This window comes from Notolabrus celidotus, chromosome 10 (genome assembly GCF_009762535.1).
Source record: "Notolabrus celidotus isolate fNotCel1 chromosome 10, fNotCel1.pri, whole genome shotgun sequence".
Taxonomy (NCBI): Eukaryota; Metazoa; Chordata; class Actinopteri; order Labriformes; family Labridae; genus Notolabrus; species Notolabrus celidotus.
The window spans coordinates 9,905,479-9,919,092 of record NC_048281.1 but is presented as its reverse complement, the minus strand read 5'-3'; positions in this window follow the sequence as shown (position 1 = coordinate 9,919,092).

Sequence of the window (13,614 nt, the reverse complement as noted above, 5' to 3'; positions counted from 1 at the left end):
AGCGCACACACAGACAGAGACACTTTTTTCTGCTTTATTCTTTTTCTTTCTTTCAGTTTTTTTGCTCTTAAGGTTGAAAAAGCAGAATCTCTCCATTGAAACTAAGCTAAGGAGCTTTTTATGAGCCTGGTGACCCAACACAGCAGCTGAATAAGAGGGTGGTTCGACTTTTAAAGATGCTTCAGCTCTGAAATGTGAAGTTTTTGGAGTGTAGAATTTCGTTTTCAGTTTGGTTTTCTCTCTTTGGATTGATTTTTACTCGTTCAATTCTTAGCTGAGTGTTAAAATGCAGTAAACTTAGCACTGAAAGGAGTGAAAATCACCCTTTTGCTGCACCCTTTTATTCTCTAAAGATGCTTTCATTTACTTATAAAGCTACACATCCCGACAGAAGGTGACGGTATGCGATCCGCAATTGCAAACAGAGAAGAAGAACACGCAGCTGCAACACGCTGATGAGAGGGTATGAATGGTGTCACCAGTGTGGAAGTTTTTCACTGTTTCAGAGGATAACACGATTGTCATTTTCAAAACTTGCCTCAAGAAAAGTCCACATCATAAAGATGTATGGAGAAAGATGAAGCAGCAGTAGCAGCAGCTAGCATTAGCAGCAAGGAACAATGAGAGATCAGTGTCAGTGAATTAACAGCACCTTATGATCACCTGTCTCCAGGTAAAGACAGAGGATTTCAGCAGCTAATATTTGGAACAGTATCCTGAGTCTACTCTGCAGACGTATCCCTACCTGCCCTGTACAATTTGATCCCCACACACATTCACAGTCTGATCCATAATAATGTAAGGGACACAAGTTTCACCAGTGAGGATGCTGAGTGTGACGGCCCAGTGGCTGGATGAAGACGAATAAATGACGACTGAAGAGTCAGAACTGCTGAAGTGACTTCAGATAGAAGACTGAGGTGCAGAATATTAATACATATGCATATTTACTCACTAAAACTAAGCCTTTAAAACTCGGGTTTGCATAAACTACACTTTTTGTAACTTACAAAAATATCAGTAACTCATCAGTATCAGGAGCAGGTTTTTACCAGTTATCAGTACTGGCTCCACAACGTGCATCACTAGGATTCTTAGCTCTTACCTTGGTCCTTCTCTTCATGGCTACCAGGCTCCATTATCAAGAGCATTCATGTATTTCTTTAAACATTGGATTTGCTTGTCTACAGAAGGCACATTCAAAACCCTTTAGAGCACCAAAGCAAAACCAGAAACAAACAAACCTCTCAAGGAAGAAGTAGATCATCAACTCCAGCATCCTGCAAGGTGAATATCTCTAGATCTAGGGATCTTTCTGTAATGTTGTCAGACATTTCAAATAAATCAAAGTGAACACTTTTTTGGGGGGTATAGTGACTGTGCACATTTGCTATCAAAGATTTTGGTGTCTGACTTTGAGCTTGAGCAATCAACTTCACCAAACCTGTAATCGTCTGTCACCTGTCATCTTTATTGTCTGTGAAGTCCCTCAAAATATCTAAAAGTATGTCCAAAATGTAGATATACTAATACTCCCCTTTAAGTCTGAAGGCCTATGAAAAATACTACAGATGCACTTTGGTCCCTCTTCCCTCTCAGCTTCCTCCTGCCTCTGCTTTACAAGTGGAGCGGAGAAAAACCGACACAGCCATTATCCGTCTTATTGCTGATCCACCTCTCCTCCTTCCTCCCACATCCTCCCATCCCTCACGCAACAAGGACAAGAGGCTGGGATGAGAATGAAAGGACTCGATTGCTTTGTTAAACACTCTAGTTGAAGGTCACTGGCTGGCTTGTGAAGCAACGCAAATACCATGGTGGGTTCTCAGGGAAGCTGGTCTTGGATCAGTAGGCCGCTGCACTCAGATTCTTGAATGTGACCTCCAGAGTGTTGAATTCTCTTGCCAGATTTCTTCCACTTTCACTGTCCCTATTTTCATTCCCTTTGTCTTAAAGAGACATTGTATTTTTGTCTTCATTAGCCAGAATACTCCATCCTTCCTTTGTTCACTTTGGAGCCAAAGAAGACAATGACCTCCCATAGGAGAAAGAACCATTATTTCAGGTTATGTGAAAATGGAGCCTCAACTTTCATTATTTTTATGTTCTGCTACTTATATTTTTGTCTGGGGTCAACCATGTATCTTCCTTAGACAACTGCAGCCAAGTGGAAACCTTCCCGCCTGCAGTCGTGACACCTCCCAAGGCTCCACAGTTATAACTCAGAGAGCCTCTGCCTTGCCTTGCTGCATCACCTTCATTAAGCGGCGTGCTGGAAGCTTCTCTGTCATGCCTGCTTCGATGACTCTCCCCTCAACTGCGGCTTAGCTTCCCCAAGTTTATTTTTTCCACTTATCTGTTGTGAGGACTGAAGGGAGGCAGAGACAGAGGGAGAAAACAGGGAGATACTCAGGGCTTGGAATGTGTTTTTTAATCTGTTATTCTCCTGTATTGGCACGGGCGTCTCCAGTGTGGGGATTAAGAAGCAGACAGAGTGATGGAGCTCAGCACTGACCCTGAGGTCAGCCGAGGACTGGAGGAGGAGAGAGGAGAAACAAAATAAATCATCTCTTTGGAATGAAAGAGGGAACGAGTGGAGGATTGTGAGATTGTGTTTGTAAGACAGACAATGGGAAGTGATAGAGAGCAGAGAAATGGAGGTGCAGGGTCTTTTTGAGGTAGGGAGCCTTCTAAATCCTGAAACATGACCTTAGGAATCTGGACGTAACCTAACAAAATTGGTGCTTAGGAGTCTCACTGTGCTTTTGGAGCTTGTTTCAACTTGGAGGAATGCATTCAATGATATAAAAAGTTCAAGGCTTGGAAGATTCAGGCCAATAACACCATTTTCCTCTGCAAGCATTTCAGTATTTTTGATATTCTCACAGAGACGCTGCTGTGTTGTTGCTGGAAGAATGGTGTCCCGTGGATTTTAATTGGTCTCGGATGCGTTTTCCATAAGACCCAGTAAGAGAAAGATCAAGTTTTTGCTTGTTGTTTCAAGTGTCATTTATTGTTGAAGCATGTAAACATCAGTAGGACTCCACTTCCTCTTGACCTGTAATCTTCTGTAGCATCAACAAACTCTGAAATAAGCAGATGAGCTAAAATGCGCTGGAATCAAAACACGGGGTAGACTCAAAGACGGCAATTATTGAAGAGAAGAAGTTCTGTCTTACTCTGAAAGGATGCGTTTGAAGTTTTCAATCTTCGTTCATACACCGCTAACAGCTCTCTGTTCACTGGAAGAGTTATTGTTGGCCGTAAGCGCTCATAGAGGGTCAGCTGTGAAGCAGTCCTTTTCCAACTGGAGCACAGTGGGCAACTAAATTGAGCTTCAGCAATCTGAGCTAGTGGTTATCTTCATCTCTAAAGTCTTATGAAGGTTCAAGGGGCCAGTACACTCAGTCAGAGCTGCTTGTCAGATAATGGAAAAGCTTCACAAACACAAGATTTGAACTCCTCCTGACAGCTCTCTTTCTGATTCTTTTCACAACTCTTTCACTTTTTATGTGAAGAACACGAGTGAATGAAGAATGCAGTAAAACTAAGATAAACTTTTAAATTGTATCAATAAGTACATCATAGCTCCAAAACCTGACCTGCAGCTCCATAGAAATAACAAATGCATGTTGCAGCTAACTGGTTGTGATGTTTGCATGAAGTCTTGTGAAGCTTTGACGGTTTCTTTCAGTTTGTGCTGAAATGGATTCAAAACGTTGACGCTGCAAACTCTGCAAACACAGCAATATCTGGAGGCATGTTTAACTTGTGGCACAATGTATCACATCCACAAATACTGCAAAAACAAATGGGCTTTCTGTCAGCGAAGTACAGCTCTGAAAAATTTCTGAATATAGCGCACACTCTTTCCAACCACAACTCGGTCTCCGAAGATGTGTGTCTAACATGAGTCTGGTCCTGCTGGAGGTTTCTGCCTGTTAAAGGAAATTTGTCCTTGCCACTGTAACTTGCTAAATGCTGCAAATTGCCCTGCTCATGGTGGATTAAGATGAGATCAGACTGAGTCCTGTCTGTAAGATGGGACTGGATCTTATCCTGTCTTGATGTTGGGTCTTTGTTAACCCTATAAAGCCTAAATCATCAAATAATTCCTATAAAATTAGAGTGTTTATTAGACCTTCTGACAAGTAATAGAAAATAAAAAAATTAATTAAATAGCAATTTTCATATATGAGTTTTAATTTGTATCATATGTGATACATCAGACATTTTGGTGCAAATTTATTACAAGAATTGTCTTATTTTTTAAACAAACTTAAAAATTTAAAACAACATTTTTAACCTATTAAGACCATTTTTAAGACTATTATTTACTAGGGAGCCATTGTAACATTCAACCAGTCATCAATCATCATGATACAGCAGGTTGCATAAGTAAACATACAATATACGTTTTAAATATCCTGATTTCTACTCTAAATATACCTGATTATTTCTTGCAAAAGTTTTCTTAAATAATAATAGAACATAGAGTACAGTCTAGACCAGTTCTGTTTGGAAAGAGTCTTCAGATAATGTTTGTTGTGATTCGGCGCTTTATAAATAAAGATTGATTGTTCTACAGCCAGTTTCTCAAAGCTGACTGAGCTGACTGGCATCCCTTGTTGGTAACACAATTACTACAGACAAGATTATCATGCAGCCCCACTTAAAAAACAAACTATCCCTTTAGTGATCGTCTGATATTCATAGTTTTAGTCTAATACTCAGGAAATCAAAGTCCTAGATGTCCATGTGAATAAAAACTATCCACATAGCCAGCTTTTGCTGAGATGCATCAAACTTTTATACTTTAGTGCAAGTATGCAAAGCATGATTAAAGCTGTTTGGTAGCTATATGAGTCATTTCTTGGGCTCATGTCTTTTAGCTTCATAATCAACGTTTATTTATTGTAATGTTTTTAACTTTTGTGCTTTCTTTGAGCTGAACTGTGTGCTCTTGTTGCTGTAGCTGTTTGCATGACTTCTCCTTTAGCTTTTCTGCATGGCATCCTGTTGATATTTTGGAAGTGTTTGCCTTCGCTCCACTGCAAACTTCCTGCAACCTAACCACAAGATTAAACCCATATCAATCTCCTCTGTGTAAAAGCATTACCATGTAGTTACGCTCCGTAACTCAAGCAGGAACTGATATTAAAATCATCTCTCCCAAATGAAAGTCTGCCCTTAAATCAATAGCTATGGAAAGGAAAAGAGATTGCTTCAAACACCAACACTTCCTCCGTGTTGTTCCCTTTATTGTCTCTCTGTAGACCTCACAGTGCCACCCTGAGTCTCTGCACTCTGACACAGTCTGGGTTTGGTTTCTGCATTTCCTTCCAGAGGCTTTATTTGTCAAGATTGCTTCCTGGCTCAAGGTCATCGCTCCTCATTCGCCCTCCTCTCCTCCACCTATCGATGCCAGTAGAGCTCTGCTTCTTGGCCGCTAAGGCAAAATCGATATCCCTGAGCGCTCAACACTCGTGCTCTAATATCCTCCGACCGCCACCTGCCAAAATATTTATGCTGTTTTCATGGGAGATGCTTAGAGTAAGACAGAGGAACAAAGACAGGCACAGCTGGCTGATCTTGAATAAAACTCTAAGAAGCTCCTGATTTATTTTTTATTGCAGTTCTTATTAAATGTTGCAGGGTCAGTACAGCTAACTCAACTTTGTTTTTAGAGAGTGTGAATATTATTGATGTGCAGGTTATGGCTTGGTGAATCAACTCATGTGGAACCAGGCCCTTCTTTCTGTTTCCTCAGGAGCGAGGGCAGCTGTTCCTCCGATTGTTCTGTTTACTTAACGGCGACAGAGAGAGTAATGAGACTGGAAACGCTGGAGGGAGCAGGCTCAGACGTGATTAAACGATAGAGCATTTGCTTCCAGAAGCAGCACTTCTCCACACACTGACCGCTGGAAGACGGAGGATGTTTGCCACAGGTGTTGGGCATGAAAAAGCTCTCAACCCGGGCCAGATGGGAAGACAGAGAAAATACAGCTCGTGTTAATCTCTTGTTGTCTTTTTGCCCTTGAGGGCGAGTGTATGTGACAGCCATGTGCGTGTTTGTATGAGGCGTATTGATGCTTTGACCTCTTGACTTGATAAACTCCTCCGTGCTTCATCCTCGCAGACAAACAAAAGCAAAGGAACAACAGGAGCTTTGGTATTCTGCCGGCGCATGTCCCATTGTGCCCCTTGTCACATCGCTGCGGGGGGTATCGGATGCCGAGCAGGGGGCGGCTGGGCGAGCCTCGATGGTTAACATGCAAATGAGAGCTTTAATGGGTCTGAAAAGGTCACTAAGGTCGGGCTCTGTAATAATTCAGTGTCAGATTAAAGCTCCATCACTATGAGTGTGTGGGTGAATGTGGGTGGCTGGTGTTGCAGCTGGACTTTTTCATCTCACTGTTTTGTCAAAAATGAATCAAAGTGTCCAGAAAATCTTGTAAAAGTCTTTTTCTCTTTTTGAGATGAGTATCAGGCCAGTTTGATGGAGCTGATGAATGTTGAGCAGCAGTTGATCTTGTTGATCTACTGCAAAGAAGAAAAGAGAGGAGACTTGGAATGTATGGCCAAGGTACGGCCAATGCCTGATATATTACATTTGTACCCAGTGGACCAATCACAAGGCTTGCAGTCTGCCTTGTATCGAATAGTAGTTACATTTTTGAAGAAGTGCATGTCAGGCTACGTGTGCAGTCTTTTGCCTAGGTACATAGCTATGCTACAGCCTAGATATGACGCAGAAGTACGAATGAGACTTTATCTTTGTTGTGTTGATTTTGGCGCCCCCTGTGGATAAAGTGGTGCATCTTTTCTCTTTGCTGATCTTGGTCATGCATAAGTAATGTGTCTGACAAAATATATCATCCTTTGTCTTTAAACAGACAATCATATCACTCAAATATTTTCTTTGAGAAAAGAAGCTGTTTCTTTAGCATGCAATAAATGGGCTAAGCTGACATTAACCCAGTGGCTGAAGTTATAGACATTTCAAAAGTCAGGCTAGTTTCTGATTGCCTTGTTTGCTTTGGTAGGCTGTTTCGCAAGAAGTTCAAAAGTCCTCATAAAGGTATCAAGAATTTTGTCAGCTACACAGCAAAGTTTGCTGTAGCATCGCTAGCAAAGCCTAGCTTAGCACCAACAAAGCAGCTAGAGGCAGCTCATTTTGGAACCCCTTTGTCTGTCTTTTGGTCACAAAAAAGCTAACATTGTTACCTTAATGGGCAGAGGAGATCAGCCAAACTGAATCTCAAGGTAAAGTTAGCAGAAATTTGCTTCGTAGCCCGAAAGCCTTGCCGAAGAGCAGATAAGATTTAATGTGAAACTGCTTTTTCATTGTTAAACTCATCTTAATCACCAGGACTGTTTTCCTCAGATGGGACAGGGCCTCTGCAGATAATTCAGTGCCTGGTTTAAACTTTTCAAACAGCAGTGAAGGAATCATTTCTCAAAGAAGCTCCTTAAATAAGCTATTGCAGGTTTGCGTCTTAGCCCGCCCTGTGGAGAAGGATGCTTCTTTATCTGGTGTGTATTCTGGTTCTAATCACAGATTTGGAAAGGAGGAGACATCTGAAGATGATTTGGCAAACTGAGGGATAAACCAGAGACTTGGTTTGTCATGTTTTCAGCCTTTCGTGCTGCTGCTCCTGCATTACTTGAATACAGAAGTGCTGAGATTCAGTCAGAATGTGATTTAACTCTGAGTCCTCTCATCTGGTGTTTTCATACCTGTGACTCTCAGGGGTCAGTCCCTGTCTGTTGTATATCATTCCAGTACTGTAAAAGAAACAGGACAGACAGACAGACAGGGAGGTCATAAAAAAGGCTGGAGAGACAGTAGCCAGGGAAAGAGAGAGAATAAAGAGCCAAAGAACAAATGATGATGATGATGGCGAGAGGCTGGCGTGGTGCTGTGGGTGGGCAGGCTGTTTGGGAACTATCAATTTTGTATGATACCTTTTTTTATTTTATTGATATGCACCCCGGGGAGGTAAATGCCATCATGGCCTGCTCTGTAGATGTCTGCTTGCTGGACGATTGATTGGTCTGGCATTTGATCCCCTGGCTCACAGTGAAGGATGGGGTGATGGAGTCATAAGAGCACCCATGGCCACCCCTCCCTTCCCCTCCCTCTGTTCCCCACCCCTGTCTATCCCTCCTATCTCCTCCTCTCTGTTCCTTCCATCATTTATCTCTCCCCTGTTCTGCTATATATCCCTCACTGTCTTGTTTCCCACACAAGTGCCTCTTAAAACCTTGGTGCAGTGTGGCTGTGCGAGGTTTAAAGGTTGTGTTCAAGGGTTCTATTGCGCTAAAAGCCTTATAAATGGCAGACGGCTAAAAACAGCCATCTATTAAGCATCCCATCAGCTGTCCAGGGCGGTGATTCATTCCGGTCTCGTCTGTGGAAAATAAAATGTTCAGTTATTGCAGCCAGCTACTTTAAGAGATAATTCCAGTATTTTTAAACCTAGGTTTTGTATAATTTGGTGTCTGAATGACTAATAGGGATGAAGAGTTTTGGATTTGATCTTGTAGATTGCTTCGTTTGGCATCTGGAAAACTGGCCATAATGACTACAATGCAATCTTCGGGCACAGCAAATTAAGTCCTTTAAAAGTGCTGCTTCTGCCACTAACAGGCTCATCTTGTTTACTATTTCAGACAATATTTGAAGGTAAGTACCCCTTCAAAGAAAGACTATTTTGTTCAGGTAAAGTCCTTTTATGAAACCAGAAATGAAGCCATCAGACACGATTTATATCTTCACTGAATACAGATGTTGCCAGTCTACCTCTGCCTGGAATTGTGTATTGTTATTTGACTTGGTTTAAAGAGATAAAATAAGATAAGATAAGATAAGATACCCTACCAGTCAAACGTTTGGACACACCTTCTCATTCAATATTTGTATTTATTTTAATTATTTTCAACATTGTAGATTAATACTGAAGACATCAAGACTATGAAATAATCTGGTTTTGCCATAATCTGGATTACAACTAAAGTCAAATAGGGCTATCCATTGTGTACTAGCCCTACCTCTGAACAACACAACTGATGGTCTCAAACACATTAAGAAGGCAAGTCATTCTACAAATGAAATCTTGACAAGGCTCATGTTAATTAAAAACCATTCCAGGAGACCACTTCATGAAGCAGACTGAGAGAATACCAAGAGTGTGCAAAGCTGTCATGAAGGAAAAAGGGGGCTACTTTACAGAATCTAAAATATAAAACATATTCTGCTTTGTTTAACACTTTTTTGTTCATTAAATAATTCCATATATGTTCTTTCATAGTGTTGATGTCTTTGGTATTAATCTACAGTGTTTCAAATAATTAAAATAGATACAAACCCTTGAATGAGAAGGTGTTTCCAAACTTTTGACTGGTAGTGTGTTCTTTATTGAAACAACTTTATAAAAAAGCTTGCCTTGATTTTTACTAGGGTTATCATTTATGGATTAATTACAATATGATTATGGTTAGAAATTAGCATGCTACTTCCTTCAAATCATGAGCTCTTTTCTCCCTTTTGGGACACCGTAATAAGGCAGTATTGCTCTTGTTGCATCTGTGATGGAAAGTAACAACACCACTGCACTTCTGAACTGCTACTTTCACTTTAAAAACTGCCAGATGGTTCAGTTTTCAAGTCAAAGTAATCTGCACTTTGTCAAACTGAATTAAAACATCACTTAGGTACTTCTAGTCTGAGCTGCCACCTACAAGCTAAGCATTTAGGAGTGGAAATTCTAACAGGTGGGTGAAACTACATCAAATAAATGAACTAGCCCTTGCAAAATGGGTGGCCAGTCAACATTGTGGAAGACTCTGGTCTAAGGGATGTCCTCAGGTTGGCATGTTTTGAGTCAAATGCCTTGCTGTCATGGGACACAATAGTTTCACACACATAGGACCTGCATGAAACAGAGCAAGCAACCAAACTGGAACTCCTGAAGAGTGCAAATGCTGTCACAGTAACCAGGATCACTGGACGTCAGTGAGTCATTATAATCTACACCTAGTGAACATTGTCTACATTGTTACTTTGGACTTAAAAGCTGTTTTGAAATATATAATACATGCAGTTGAAGTTACAGTTAACTATTGAAATACTGCAATTAACAAAATAAAAAAGTTCAGCGTATGACAGCTCCAGTTCTAACACAATACCGAAACAGAACAACTGCACAGTAATGACAGTGGTAGAGCAAGTATTGTAATTTCCTGCAAGACAAAACTGCTGTTTGTCTTTCAGGCTATACAAACCATCTGTGACTCTGGTGGATAAACTCAAAAACTTTGTGCATCTGTGATACTTTGAAACAAAATCATTTGTTAAAAGTTTCTCAGGATTTCAGAGTTCTGTTGAGTTTAAAGACAAAAGATGGTGGCAAAAACATCCTCCAGCTGCATGGTGGTGAGTCCTTCAGATCTCATCTCCCCTGCAAAAATTAAAATGTTAAATTAATGCAGCCACCAGGCTTAATTTGTTAAGTAATCCAATCAGCACAGAGCTCCTCTTCCTTTATTCCTATTTCATTTGAAGCTATTTAATTAACTGCGGCACACATGTGTAACACTCACTTAATGATGCACAAGACACACAGGCAGTAAAAGAACGAGGAGGACGGACAGACACTGTGAGAATGAATCAGTTACATATTTAATTTTCTGCTTTAATAAGGCGCTTGATGCATATGAAATCTACATCCTCTTAAACGAGTGATGAATGAAAGAGGAGCAGACATTACCACGTGGCTCGTAAGAATAAAAGAGTCCACTGCAAAAGGACAGAGAGAATATGAGAGCAGAATATGAGAGCAGTAATTGGATATGTGTGAATTAATTTGTTGAGAGAACATGCTATGAATCACATCAGGTCATAAAATCCAGATGGAGCAGTGGGGGGATTGGCACAAGGTGGAATAGGCAGATATTTAATAAGTCAGTCTGGGTGCAAAGTGATGCGTTCAGTGGTCTGCACTGCCGCCATGTGGAGCAAAGAGGAGCTGCAGGGATCACATCAACCTCCCATCCTCTTTACATTTTCTCCCTGTTTGTACAAGGATTGATTCACAGACCTTTTAATTACCTGCAGGCTCTTTGTGACCCGGCTCCAGATTAAACATAATCCCTTATGAAACTTTGTAGTTAAAGGTTGTCAATGGTCCAGCTTGAGAGGTTTTGGAACAACTGGAAAAAGGTTCTTCTTTCAGGGGTTTTAAAGTTTATATCTAGTAACCCCAGATTTGTATGTCCTTGTCTTCAGTTTTGACTTTGATTTGTTCCCTTCAGTGCATCCCTTATCCTTTGATTTGATAAATGTGTAGGAAGTCTGGGAACTTTCTGTTGATGTGAGCATCAGAAACTGTCAACATGCACATCCCAGACTCCTGCAGATAAGCTCTGAGCCTCCCTGTGAGGGGAGGAAAGGGAGGATACCTGCATCCGTGAGACAGACACAGCTCACCGATTGTCTGAGAAGCTTTCAAGGCCACAGAGCTAAGAGGCACACAGAGAGGGCATCTGAGGACACCAACATCTGTAATGAACTTCAGGTCAACTAGGGACAACTCATCCACAAACAGGACATGCACACACGTCTCCATGACACGTGAGGGGGACACACAAGCAGAACGGGCGGTGGGTGGGTGCTAACCTATGGTGCTGACACCCAATGCAACACCTACGCCCTCTGCTCTTGCTAAATATCACTCTAACACTTCTTCTCTCTGCAGCTAAACAGGAGGAATCTATTGGAATATCTTAGAAAGTGCAAAACTTTATGGAAAAGTATCGAGGCTTAACCTGACAGAGATAAGCTGAAAAAACGTAAAAGGAAAAAGGCACGGCTTTACCTTTACCAGAAATGTATTGCACAAAAGAGACGCACAGCACCTCTCTGAAGGAATAACTACATTAGTGTCAATCATATAGGCTGACATGCACACATGACATTTTTGACCTGAACTGACCTGACACGTTAAATCTCTCTCTTCTTATTTTCCTTGAGTGTTGAATAAACTCTTAAATAACCACTGATTCAAGCGCCCCTCCCTTGTAACTATACGGGTTGTTTATGACTTATAAACAACTTAAATCATCAAGCCTAGTGCAGCCTTATAAATTATACGTGACAGTAAAGCTGCACAAAGACAGGAGCAGGACCTGATTAGAAGATCTCTGGTTAAAATTACTCTTCAGACCTGGGTGGGTGGCATCCCCCGGTGGCATTCTCCTGACAGTATATATAGCTATAAGTGGTACATGCAGTATCTCACTTTCTCCTCCTGTTTCTCTGTAGGTGCTGACAACTTAATTGATCGCTATCTTTCCAGCAGGCTTCACTGACTCCACAGGTAGTGTCAGTATCAACCGTGCAAGTTTTGCAGAATATTTTCTGTAGAAAAAAATTGTCAGGTATTTTGTTTGTGTTTGTTTTTATTCTATCAGAGGCTGTAGAAAGTTTGGCCACTTTGTTCAGTCTTCAACCACATTATGGAAAACATCGATGCATTTGTGTTTTGCTTGTTTTTACAGTACACAATTTTTTTTATTGCACATTGACTGTATTTTTGACCGTGTCAGTTCTTTGGTTGTCCTCTTATTTTTCTGTTTCTAACAGGGGCGTAACAGTAAAACATGTACGAAATGTTACCTTTTCAAATGTCATTTTCTTTTCAAACTATAACAGTTTTCTTCCAGATGCTTTCATCCTTTTTTCCAAATCTTTTTGTCATTATTTTTCATTACATTTAAACACAATAATCACAGTTTGTGACTGTAATGACAATCTGTGTGGTTTCTAGTTGAACAAGACTTCAGAAGAACATTGGACTTTTCATTAAATCAAAGATTACACATCCACAACATTTTCATTTAGGACCTCCCTTATCTTATTTACAAAAGTAGCTGCATAACAGCAATGAAACACAGATGTTGAATTCTTAAACACAGTTCAAAGCCTTGACTTCTGCAACAACAGCTTTCTGTTTGATGCCCATTTCTTTAAGAGTTCAGAGAAATGAGAAGACGAGATCAATATTTGCTTGCAGCCATGTCAAAATAAAATCATGACAACTGTTTTCTCCTCATAGGGAGGAATTCTGAGAACACTTACAGAGAGTCTCGCCTCTTTGTGTGCTGAACCTGTGAAACTGGACCGCCTCTTTTTAAAGGATATTGATGAAAGTCTGTTTCCTTGTGGGAGCCTCGGTGTGAAAAGAATGCAGAGTGGGAGTGAAGCCTGGAGTTGCTCCTATCACTGCCACCTCCTATAACAGAATTTATGAAGACATTTCTTTGGCTAGTCCACCTAAACGTCAGTATCATAATCCTCAATAATCCCCATCCAGAGGGTGATGGAGGATGGATTTGACAGCTGGAACTGTACCTTTCCCCGTGGAGAGAAGAAGTTTCCACCAGAGACCGGGAACACAAGAGGGTTTCTGTATATTTGCCGGCCATACATCAGTGTGAAGAATGTGGCTGAATCTAAAAGAGGATCCATGCTCATTAATAACGCCTCAATGTGATATTAAATATCAGCAGTGGGAGAGATATGTAATCTCAGTGCCCTTTCTTTAACCTCCT